Source organism: Acromyrmex echinatior, chromosome 10, assembly GCF_024713525.1.
Source record: "Acromyrmex echinatior isolate Ae372 chromosome 10, ASM2471352v2, whole genome shotgun sequence".
NCBI lineage: Eukaryota > Metazoa > Arthropoda > Insecta > Hymenoptera > Formicidae > Acromyrmex > Acromyrmex echinatior.
Genome location: NC_141861.1, coordinates 10,499,968 through 10,512,911, shown reverse-complemented (window position 1 = coordinate 10,512,911; position 12,944 = coordinate 10,499,968). Strand labels below are relative to the sequence as shown.

Here is a 12,944-nt window from a genome sequence, read left to right as displayed (position 1 = left end):
ATATACTTTAAAAATTAAGATTATTATTATGATTTATATATATATATATATATATATATATATTATATATACATACATACAATTATTATATATATACAATTGCGCATGAAAAAGTGAGTAATAATCATGATTTAAATATTTGTTTTTAGAAAAAATATATTATTAAGTATACGTTTTTCGCAAGTAAATTAGAAAAGATCTCTGATCAAGAAGTTACTCATTTGATTTTGGACTTGTAATATGTTGAAAAGATTTATTAATGGTAATTTATTTATTATTTATTTATTTATTTATTATTTTAGGATAATTATTTATTTATCATTTTATGATTGCATAATAATTTGTACGTGATTTATTACGAAATAAGTGATTTATACTAAATGTGACAGTCTAATATATTAAGATATATACCTATATATATATAATATATGTTCCAAATTCATCATTATTTTAAAAAGATTATATTTTGAATATAATTAAACAAATATATTATTTTCTTTATTATTCTAATGAGAAATTTGAGTAGTCGGTTTGTCAATAAGGATAATACAAATGCAAAAATAGATTCAGAATAATATTGCTAGATCACACTGTAATTGAATTATTATAATTATTAAAATATTGTAATATTATACTATTTAAAACAGAAATTAATGATGCAGAATAATTTTATAAATGAAAAAGTAATATTTAATTAATTAAATATTATTTTATTGAACAAAAGAGAGATACAAAAATATTGATGACTAATACCTAATTGTTATATAATTAACTCACATATTTAATATATTTAATGTGAAAGTGTATTATTTTTTTTAATATTTATTATTATTTATCGAATTTTATCCACAAAATATAATTCGAAAAATTCTTTATTCAAAGATATAATTCAAATTTTAAATAAAAACCTATCTTCGGATGAAACGGAATTTAGTACTTAAATGCATATCCATTGAGTGAATTTATATACACTCTGATTCTGCATATCGCGTATCGAAATGTTTTTTCGGACTTAAAATGCATTCATGAGCAGAACCAGAAATCAATATAATGATATGACTTGTTATAATACATTGTATAAGCAATTTGTCAATTTGTAGTCTAACTGTGAGGACATTCGCTCGGCAAACAAGAGATTCGAATTTGATTCTCAACCAAGTGAAAAATGAACATGTTAATTCGACGTCGATTTGATTCAATTAATGATCATTTTTCACTAAGTAATATCTTTTACAATAAATTATTTGTAGTTTTTAGATTTCATCAACATATGATTATTAATATTATATGTTGACGATTTTTTGCTGCTGTTCCTTCTTCAAAAATAGATCAGTTTTTGGAGTGCTTTAATTTTTTTCATACTCGTCTTCAATTTAAGCTAGAAACAGATCATGACTCATTAAACTTTTTAGATGTTTCAATCACGACTATTGGTAATCAACTAAATTTCGAAATTGGTATCACAAATCGATCTTTTCGGGGAGATTTCTAAATTTTTTTTCAAATCATCCCCTCTCACAAATAAAAGGAGTCATTAATTTAGTAGATAGAGCTTTTCTATTTTCAAATTCAGAACATTATACTAAAAATTTAACAATGATAATCGAAATATTATTGCTTAATAATTACTCTTTTAAATTCATTTTTGAAACAATAAATAACAGAATCAAATACATTCTAAGAAGAAGGACAATATTATAATAACTCAGAGGAAAAGGACGAATCATCAGTGTTCCCATCCTGGTTCACAGTTTCTTTCATTCCATCATTGACGAATAAATTTAAAAAAATTAATAGAGATGACATCAAAGTTTCTTTCTATAGTACGAACAAATTAAGAAAATACATTAAAGTACACAAAGACTCTCGACATCATTTTTCAAAAAATAATGTTGTCTATAAGATCGATTGTGTTGAATGTGATGTAACATATGTATGACACTAACAGAAAATTGAAGACAAAAATTAATGAAAAATTACATCCGGTGGAACACGTCCACTTGATCAGTGATAACTGAACATAGGTTGCAATACAGACATAACTTTGATTGGGACAATATTAAAATTTTAGACGAAGAACCTTGTTATAATAAGCGTTATAATAATCTCCGAAATGTTGAATATTCAAAAACAAAAAAACAGTCTAAACGTATAAATCGAGGGTCTACATAAAACTTATATACGTTAATAAACAAAATCTGACAATATCAAGATTATTCTATTATTCGTCAGTCAGTGTTTATCTATCATGATGATAACATATATGTTTATTAAGTGTCTCATTTTTAATATCTTTTTATACAATATTTGTTATCTATATACATCTTTAATTTTATATTGTGACTAATTATTTATAGACTAACACACCGACGCTTAGTAATTTAGAAATTGCATCTTTTCGACATGTGAAACTTTAATGTTTTACTTTATGGCTATAGCTAAGTGAGTTGTTTTGACCAGAGTGACGATTTTACTTGAATTTTTTATTATTCTCTTAATTTATTTTCAACTTGACTTATTACCAGAACACCGAAAATTTTCAAACAACCGGTTGTCCAACCGTTTGCGAGTGATTTCCGTTTCTCAGTAAAGCATCTCACTGGTCATTATCACTATATATAATTTTGTCTATCTATTCGACTACTCTCATTTAATGTAACATCTCCTGTATGTATATCTGAAGAAGACTCAATCATGAGACCAAAACATATTATATTATTAATCAATTATAGAATATTATATTATACATACTTTTTTTTTATTTTGTTTTAAAATACTTCTTTATATTTGATATACTGATGACATTCTTATATGCCCTTTATTCTCTCGTTACTATTAATATACTTATTAAAGGATATGCTTATTAGCATAAAAAAAATTGTTAAATTGCTTATATAATTTAATAAATGATATCACTATTCTGGTTCTGCTTCTCTCATTAATGCGCAAATCCGGAAAAACATTTCGACATAAGAATGTATACAAATTCACATAAGATTTATTAGCATTAAGATCCGCTTTGACTGAGCAAATAGTCTTATTTAGAAATTGATTTATTTATATAGATCCAACTTCATATTGTTCAAAGGGTTGTAACGCGTTATTTATGTCGTTACAAGTTACTTTTTTCGGTAACGATTGAGTAACAAAGTTACATTTCTTCTAAATAACGTTCATGATAACGCAGTTACATTTTTGGGATAATGATAACAATTTCACTAGTTACTTTTATCGTTATTTTATTTCCATTTACGATTAAAAGTTTTAGAGCATATATATGTATATATGTATATACAATATGTATATATACAGATATATATATATATATATACATCAGTTTTTGAGTTTTATTCCTCTATAACTAAAAAATATAATTCTAATATTTTTTTTATATTTACTGCAAAAATTTGCACATAATAGTTTTTTATTGGCAGAACTAGTGTGCATTCAGTGCACTATAATATTAAGAAAAAAAGTGTTAAGAAAAAAAAGTGACGAAAAATGTAACAACTCATTACATTTTAAGTGACAGTAACAGTAACAAATTACTTTTTAGGTAACAGTAACGAGTTATTTTTATGAGGTAACGTTGATTCAAAAATAAAATCTCTATATTCCGATGAAAATTCTTATAATTTTAACGATACATTTTAATGCATAAGAACGACAGGATCTGCAAGGAGCATAAATTCGACGAGTCTTTAAATGCTTTTGAGTCGATTGATTCCCATACAGCATCAAAAATTTTCAGAAATATTTCAATTGAAAAGTGAAACATTTCATAAAAGTTGCGAAATGTGTCTGCAACATTTCTTGACAACTCTCGAATAGCAATATGTCCGCGATTCTTGCACATGAAACCTTGTTGAAAAATTGCTGAAATGATACAGAAAAAATCTGCAATCTTTTTGAATGATTAAAAAGGAATTCCAGCAATAGCTAGTACTTAAAAAATGATATTTAAATATATATTTAAATATTATTTCTAAAATATTTAAAATTTATTAAGAGTTTTGTCTCTCTCTTAAATCTGTTTACAGATTATAAAACTTATTGAAATAAACTTAAAGTATTTCTCAAAAATGGTAACTATATCGCTAACCAACTATTTTGATTAATTGATCACATTATATGTATAAGCACATATACGTGATCGCTATTAAAAAATCACGCCTGCATACCATATCATTACTCATATACAAAAATTTCGCACTTCTCCGTTATATTTGCAACTTTAACTGATGGTACTCTGTACAAAGCGTACTGTACAAAGTGTACATCGCAAATGAAAGTTGAAACTTTAGCTTGACACTGGTATTAACACGTCTTAGAAAACATCTGATAATATCTAATACGTGTCGTATTCGTCTTATTAATGCAACATGAGTTACGTGAGTACAGTAACTGTCATGTGCTTATCAGGCGTGAAGCGCTTGCAGACAACAAAATTTCGCTAGTGACATCTTACATTTTTTGCCGTTTACTTAAAATTCCGTTGACTAATACGAACTCACTCTTACGATAATCGCATCTAATATCGATCTTGACTCGGAGTGAGGATTTTACTAGGCCTTTGCTCACCGATCTCTTGTCCACCATTCACATTAATGCCGCAGTTGCTGACGTGTTATGAGGAAAAAGTTTGCACATCATAGTTTTGTTTCATAGACAATTATCTGTTTGAAATATTAAGACAAAAGTGCATACGCATATTTCCATTATTAACTTATGTAAGTAACATTACCTTTTATATCATCTTTTTTTAAATTAGGACGAATTGTCTCTTTGTTAATTATGCATATATAAGGTGATTGAGCTCAATATGAGCCTCTTAAGCTTTGAGAATTTTTTTAATTTTGTGCTGAGGTCAAAATTAAAAATTAATAGTTACATTTAAAAAAAAAAACATTTCTCAACATTAAAAAACAGAGAATCATATTTATATATTTATACAGATGCAGTAGAGATTAAAAAAAAAGTAGCATTTGTGGCACCTTAGCAAAATGTGTATTCAATGTGAGCCGCGTATACAGAATGTCTTCCCTTTTTTATTAAAAATATTAAAAATATGGAAGAGATAAAATGATCTGATGTTATTTTTATAATTTTATTGCATAATCCCGTGTAGAAAATTGTTGGGGCTTAAAAAAGGATTTGATTAGTATGCCCTAAAATTAATCTCTCTCGAGTCCTATTATTTAGATAACTTGGACTTTATATGTAACAAATTTTTTATCAGGACTCTATAAGGAAAAATTATCAGAGTCCTATAAGGAAAAACTGTCAAGGCTGTGTAAAGAAAATTTATTAGGGCTCTGTAAGAAAAAATTATCAAGGTCTTATGAGGAAATATTATGGGAATATGACCTCTGTAATCGTGTAGAAACTGTTACTTCGATGATCCACGAACATTGAATGTATAGTTATGATATATCTGTCAATATATCCTGATAGAAATTTGTGCAATTTAATTGAACATCCAATCAATTACTATTACTTGTTGTCGAATACTATATATTAATTCCTCTTATACGAAAATAATGCAAAATTAGATTATTCAATTTAATACCCTTAACCAACAATCAAAATTATGTTCACACATAATACGACACGTTCATAGACACGTTTTTATACAAAAAGAAAAAATTTGGCAGAAAAAAAGATTGCTATACCCTGCGAGATATTTAACTTAACTTAAAGTTAACAACTGTTTATGAGTTAGGAAATCTGTTATATATAGCACATATATTCTACCGCTTGGCATCTCTAATAAATTCCAGGCCCATATAAGTTACCTAATAAATAAGTATTTATAAAGTTGATGCATCCCTATGAAAACTTAATGAGATCCTTATCAGATAAAAATAAGAAAACTTTACTTATCATCTTTTGTAAATCCTTTTCAGATCCTTATAAAGTTAGCCTTAATAAATAAGTACACAGATAGCAAGTTTCCCGCATTGTTATAAATTTGATACAAATTGCGTCACCTGAATTGCCATCTTTTTTTTAGGAAAGCGGCTTCCGATTTTGCTTTTGATATTAGCGGCAATACATATCATAAACAGCACAACCGGAGGGAAATAATTTCTCTCTTCTTTTGTATAAGTTTTATAGGTTAGGACAATTACACGGCAACATGATGGAAACTAATCCCATATGAAACAAATTTGCTAGCAATTTGACAGTAATATAAAAGAAACTGTTGTAATAAAAAGGATTAACCTCTGATTAACAATGCTTTCTTGCTTAAAATCGCACGACTCAAAAGAGAACTTTAAGATATCTTTAAAAGTTCTTTAAGAAACATCTTTAAAATATTATTTCATAAAGAACTTTGAAAGATTAAGATTTTAAAGTGATTTATGAGTTGATTTTAGACATTTTACTCATTTGGTAGACAGATGTAAGTTACTATAAATAAAATTACAATACAAAACAAAATACATATTAAAATATCAGGAGATTTTATTTATTCGGTAAACATTTCAAAAAAAGTATTATACCTTTTATCTTAGAGTCCTTAGGGCTTACTTCAAAAAATTATTTTATTAGAACATAGCTGAAACATCTAATGCTGCGTCTTTTATTCTATTCTATGTTGTTTTTTAAAATCGAGAAATTTAAATCAATGCATCCTTCTGATGGCGGTACCATATATTGCTCAACTCCATTTCCATTCGATTGACAAAAATGTGGACTAAATATTTTACAAAAACGATTTCTAACAAATTGTAGTAATATTTATGAGAATAAGTTTGTTATAGAATTTGTGCTCGCTTACGCAAACAACCGTTGTCCGCATAATGCCTCTAATTAACTTAAATAAAATTATTGTTACCCTGACAGCAACATGATGGGAATTGAAGAGAAATCTGCTAAGCATTTATTTCTTTTTTTATGTCAAGGAACGTTTTGTACGTTTTATTTGGTACTTATAAGTATCTGGTATAAATATCTGGTATTTATAAAGTTGATGCATTCTTATCAAATCCCGATGAGAGCCTTATCAGATATAAATAAGGAAGCCTTACTTTTATGACAGCCCTAACAAATTATAATCGGGTCATTAAGAAAGTGAAGTTAACACAAATGTTCAACGTTTAAATTGTTAAATAACTTTTTTTAAATGTTTATACATTAATATCCCATGTAGAAAATTGTTAGGGATAGCCTTAAGTAACATGAGGCCCTGATTATTATTTATTAGGAATGCTATAAGAAAGATTTCCTTATTTTAACCTACAATTTTTTAGCTAGCCCTAATAATTTTCTACACAGGATATTGATATATAAATATTTTAAAAAAGTTATTTAGCAACTTAAACGTTAAATATTTGCGTTAAATTCCCTTTCATAAAACTATGCTTATGGATCTCGCATTTCGGAAAAATAGAAGGTCTTTTATCATTTTTATTTAATTTACACAATCTTCATAAACACATTTTGTAACAAATGTCATACTTAGGCATATGCTTGGATATAACCCACATTAATATTATCTTACAAAGAGTTCCTTTTCTTTAATTATGAACAAATTATGTAACAAAAATATAAACTAAATATAGTGCTGTAAGGTATGAATATAGAATTACAATAACATGAATTACGGAAATTAACTCTTAAAAACACTTTGGGACATGGCATACCCAGATGTTTTTATTTCTAAGATTAGAACTTTTTTGTTTTTAAAAGGTGACTACATTTTGGGTCTCGAGTTAGAAAATAAACTTTATGATTTTATTTTTATGTTCCATAAACTGTAGATACGTTGCGACGAGGATCTCAGAAAATATCAGGCATTGAAAATTGCCTTGGGTATCATGTGTATGTATGTGTATGCGCGTGCATATGCGTGTGTGTGCGTATGCATATGCGTGCGTGTGCATGCGCGGCGTGTCCGTGCGCGCGCGCATATGTGTGTGTGTGTGTGTGTGTGTGTGTGTGTGTGTGTGTGTACAAATTTATCTTTCAAGTTATTGTAGGAATCTGGCATGAATCATACATGACGATTTATATCGCAATGAAAATATTTTAATTGCTTAGCTTAATAACATACTCTTAAGAAATTTCTTTATTAATCTTTTGATCGCTTCAAAGTAATATCCCAATAAAAGTATTATTCCAGTAAATAAAATAGAATTATTGAATGAAATAGAATTATTGAATAGAAACTGGATTGAATATACAAAATAAAAAAAATTAAGAAATGTTAAAAAATTTGTTAGAATACTGAAATTGACTGAATAAAAGATCGAAATTTATTATCACTAGTTTTACAAAAATATAGGTAACTAATACACAGTTATTATTAATATATGTTACAATTCTTCTTTATTTTTAACCTTATTTCGATTGCTTTCTGCAGCCATCTTCATGATATAACATTCAGCATAATATAATATTTCAAAATTTAACTGTAATTATTATGAATGTAGGTGCAATTATTCAACCTCGAGTTTGTAGTCCAAATTGAATGGCTTCAAGAACTGTACTACTTTAGAACTATAATTAAAAAATTCTTTTTGTTTTTTAATTATAATAAAAATTATTTATAAAAAAAAAATTTTTTTTATTCAAGTTATAAGTATTCTCAATGCCAATTAATTTTTATTATGAAAATTTTTTTTATCTCTTACAGTTTCGGCGATATTCGCTTCAAAAGACCGATTTTTTTCTAAATGGTGTTCCACCCATTTAAAATCCGTATGCGCATATAAAAAATACGTATCACTTATTTTTTGTCTGGAGAATAACATACTAAAAGCTTATTAAAATCGGAAGGGGATAGTTAGGTTCCTTTCCTCTAACAAAAACTTGTATGTTTGATTTAATCGAAAAGTCGTTATTCAATTTTTGTAAGAATTAATTTTTAGCCAAAATAAATTCTTTTAAATCTCATTCAAAGATTCATGCTTGTCCCATTTTATTTACTGGGATGCAAACAACATAAAATTCCAATAGTATTCTTATAATATTTTCATTATGACACTCCAGTTATATTTTTGCAAGATTCACATTACATGCATGCAAAATTCACGTAATTAGTACGCAAGATTCATGTAACATGCGTGTAAGAGTCAAGTAACATACTTAGAAGATTCATATAACATGGGTGTAAAATTTATGCAAGATTCTTGATTTACTTTATAGATATCATATTTGATATATATTCTTATACGATCTTGTAGAGTCCTGTCCAAAATTCGTATGTAAAAATTTTCTATATTATTTTTAACTTAAAACATTTCTATTTCTTTTATTGTTTTTTTACATTCTATATTATCATGCTTTATTTTATATAAATTTTGACTCATAGCTCTCTTTTTTTCTTTGTTTTCTAAAATTTATGAGCCTTATTACTAATTAGATACAATAATAAAAATTATCGCCCTAGGCTAATCTTACATACTTATTTCTTCATTTAGATGTTACAAATCGAAATAGGTAGTCAGAAATTTGAAGTCCAAGTTATAAAAGTGTGTTTTATCGTTTATGTTTAATCCTCGGTTGTAATCGAGAATCCAGCTCAGTCAATGATTTTATAAAAAATATACGACAGTCCGATCGAGATTTCCTTCAATGACTATTCTAATATATGCTGTGTAATAAATCAATTTATAATTAAATGATTAATATGAAAGTAGTTATAATAAGGGGATTCTATTGGGACTAGAGGGGGGCGCGGAGGATACTCGTAAATGCGGGGGGAAGACATGGGGTACTCATAGACGCGGGGAAGGAGGGGGAAGGCGTGGGAAAGTCCCGGCGCCACCGCTGTCGCCGCCGCCACCGCCGCCGCTATCGCTGCCATCACCGTCGCGATCGCCGCCGCCTTCTGTAAGATGAAAAAAAAAATATAAATAAAAAAATATATAACAATATATAAAAATAATGTATAACGTAAAATATATAAATATATAAATATATAAATATATTAGGTGTTGGAATTAATTCGTAGCGTTTTACAAGTGATGGGAAGTACTTTCATTAATGTATTTTTTAATGCTCATGTGAAATAAATAACATTCTTTCATATAAACGCTACGAATTAATTCCAACACCTAATATATTATACAATAAATATAAATAAGTATTTCTTCGAATTTTATCGATAAAATTTTATCAAACTTACAATTCCAGTCTTCCGGTTCCGGATCGGGCTCATACGGCCGGAGACCGAAGAGTTCTGCCAGGAAGAAATCATCTTCTTCCCACATATCAATACTCTCCTCCCGGTCTTATTGTCTTTCTGCGGGAATCATCATCCGATTGAACTAATTCATGAACCCTCTTATTCTGATATTGCTACGATGTGTCTCCTGAAAAAAGTATTATACAAAGTAAATTAGAAAAAGATAATTAGAAAATACTCTATCTATAATTTATAATTTATAAGTTATAATTTATAATTTATAATTTATAATTTATACTAAACTTACCAGAGGAATTATTAGAACCTCCACCTTGTCCCGTAACTGAAACCATACGGCTCTTCGATTATCAATCATGATGTACTGGAAAAATTAAAAAGTAAAAAAAAACATTAGAAAAACAAATTCGCTAAAAAAGTCTAGCATACATAAAAAAGAAAAAACTATTTACTCCTTCAACAGGATACTCGTAGTGGATTTCGATTAACTCTCTCAAGTTGCTCATAATTGTTGCGGGTAAAAAGTTTTCGATAAAAGTTTCTTCTAAAAAAAATTACATTTAAAATTTACATTTATTATAACTGTCACTTTCACTTTCACTTAATCATACAAACATGTAAAAGTATTCTACCACCTAAATGATAGAATCACCTTGCATGTTTATAAAAATCACTCACGATGCAAACTCTTCACTATAATTCAAAATATAATTCGAAACGACACGAACCTCGCGCAAATGAAATTCGGCAAAGACTGACACTGAGAAGCATCCTTTGCCAGCGAGGCTATCTAGAATACATTTACACTATATATGAAACATTTAAGATCATAAATGTTTGCAGATATCTACAGAATTATAGAACTCTAGATGTCACAAAAAAATGCATAGATAACAAGAACTTGCATGTTAGAAAAAAATAGAGCGCGACGATGTCGGAGCGTGTAACGTGATATCGAAGAAAAGACAGAAGAAATGAATCAATAGAGTAAAGTCCCTTTTTTTATGACGTAATTTCTTCAATACGGTTTTTTAGGACATCGAGGCAAAGAATGGGGAATAAAAAAAAATACAATATATAATGATATAAACGAAAATTTTTTTATTCACATGTTAGTACACTGATTTTTTGTATGTATTAAAAACTAAAGCTAATAGTTCGCAATCGACTGATGTCCATTGAAGATGTCATTATCGCGTATAGCGTTCTCAGACGTGGTATTAAAGAATCGCGTATACTTAACATCAACCGTATCGACGAGTCGGGTTAATCGTTCGAACGTTACATCGATACACCCGTCAAAGTCAAACATACGACGTAGCGTCGTTCGGTCATCATAATGCGTATGGACGAAGAATCGAGACATATGAGTGTAGTATCGTTTAGCGCGCAAATTTTGATATACTCTAGCGGTCCAACGCTTATAAAATTGTTCTTGTATTCGTTTCAAAGCATTATGTAAATATTCCATCGCTGCTCGTAGAGGTTCTTCCATAAGTTCGAGAGATAGCAACAATTCGTGTCCGCGATGATCTCCACGTAACTTGGTGAACCAACATTGATTCCAATTTCCAAAAATATGTAGCCCGTATTCGTCAGATCGTAACGTCTGTTCAGTAAACGCATCGCGCGATGCTCCGTACTGTGTACATACATAATGTTAAAAAACGTTTCTTTTGTGTACAGAACGTTGAAACTTATATATTCCTTCTTCATGTCGATGATGTGTTACTGTTTTTAACGAAGTACATTTTTTCAACCGTTCGTACAAGCGGGTATCGCAAGACTGATTGCGCATAAATTGTGACATATATGGTAATACTTCTGGACCGAAGGGTGAAGGCAGGCCTTCTTCCTTTTTTCAAGAATTCGAACGTGTTGCGACACATTTTATCACGTCTTTGTACGTATTTTCTTTATCAAGTTTATACATATGTACGTTCATATATAGGTTCATACATACATTCATACATACGTTTATACATATATTTATACGTACGTTTACATGTACATACGTATGTTTATATATACCTTTATACGTACTGCAACCGCACTCACGAGCGTGGCGCAACTTCGTCGCACATTCACAGCTAAGATTCTCGCAGGCGATCGGATGCCGGGTGGCGTTAAACGAAACGTGACAAAATGCGTCTTCTCGCGACCACTCTTAAGGGCGGCACATAATTATAAAACGATAATTGGACGCCAGGCAAGAGTGGTCGCGAGAAGACGCATTTTGTCACGTTTCGTTTAACGCCACCCGGCATCCGATCGCCTGCGAGAATCTTAGCTGTGAATGTGCGACGAAGTTGCGCCACGCTCGTGAGTGCGGTTGCAAATTTGGTGCCCAATGTGTGGGGCTCGAGTATAGAAATAGAATTTTTTTTTTCTTTTCCCAGTAAATAAGAGCGAGGAATTTGGAGAGCGAATGCGGCGAATATTGTGTTGTATTGTATAGTTCTGCTTGTGCCATTTTTATGTGCCTTTTCTATTTTTGTGCCTGCTATGTTTTTGATAAAATGTTTGAATTCTTATTTTAATGTGATTTCTTTCTTCCATAGCATTAGTTACGATGTATAATTTGTGCACGTTATAGAATGAGCTCTGGAATTTCGTGCTGTATCGCGCGTTCTTGATTTTCGCTGTTTGTCGGCCGTTGTTATTGTGATTCGAGATCGCGGATTTTTTTTTCTATTGTTGTCAGCTTTGCGCTGTGTTGTTTGTGTCGAACTGTCGGCACGTACGTTATTATTCTCGTGGGCTCAAGGCCACTGTACATTGTCGCTCTCTC

The 12,944-nt window shown here is 29.4% G+C and overlaps 1 protein-coding gene across 1 annotated transcript in view; it reads left to right on the top strand.

Annotated features, from left to right (window-relative positions):
• Positions 1-235: 235 nt before the first annotated feature.
• Positions 236-12,944, top strand: part of LOC105152955 (transmembrane reductase CYB561D2) — a 77,562-nt gene continuing 64,853 nt past the window's right edge. The window contains exon 1 of the mRNA XM_011067525.2: positions 236-4,730. The gene's annotated coding sequence lies outside the window, so the exon portion shown is untranslated. The remainder of the gene's footprint in view (positions 4,731-12,944) is intronic.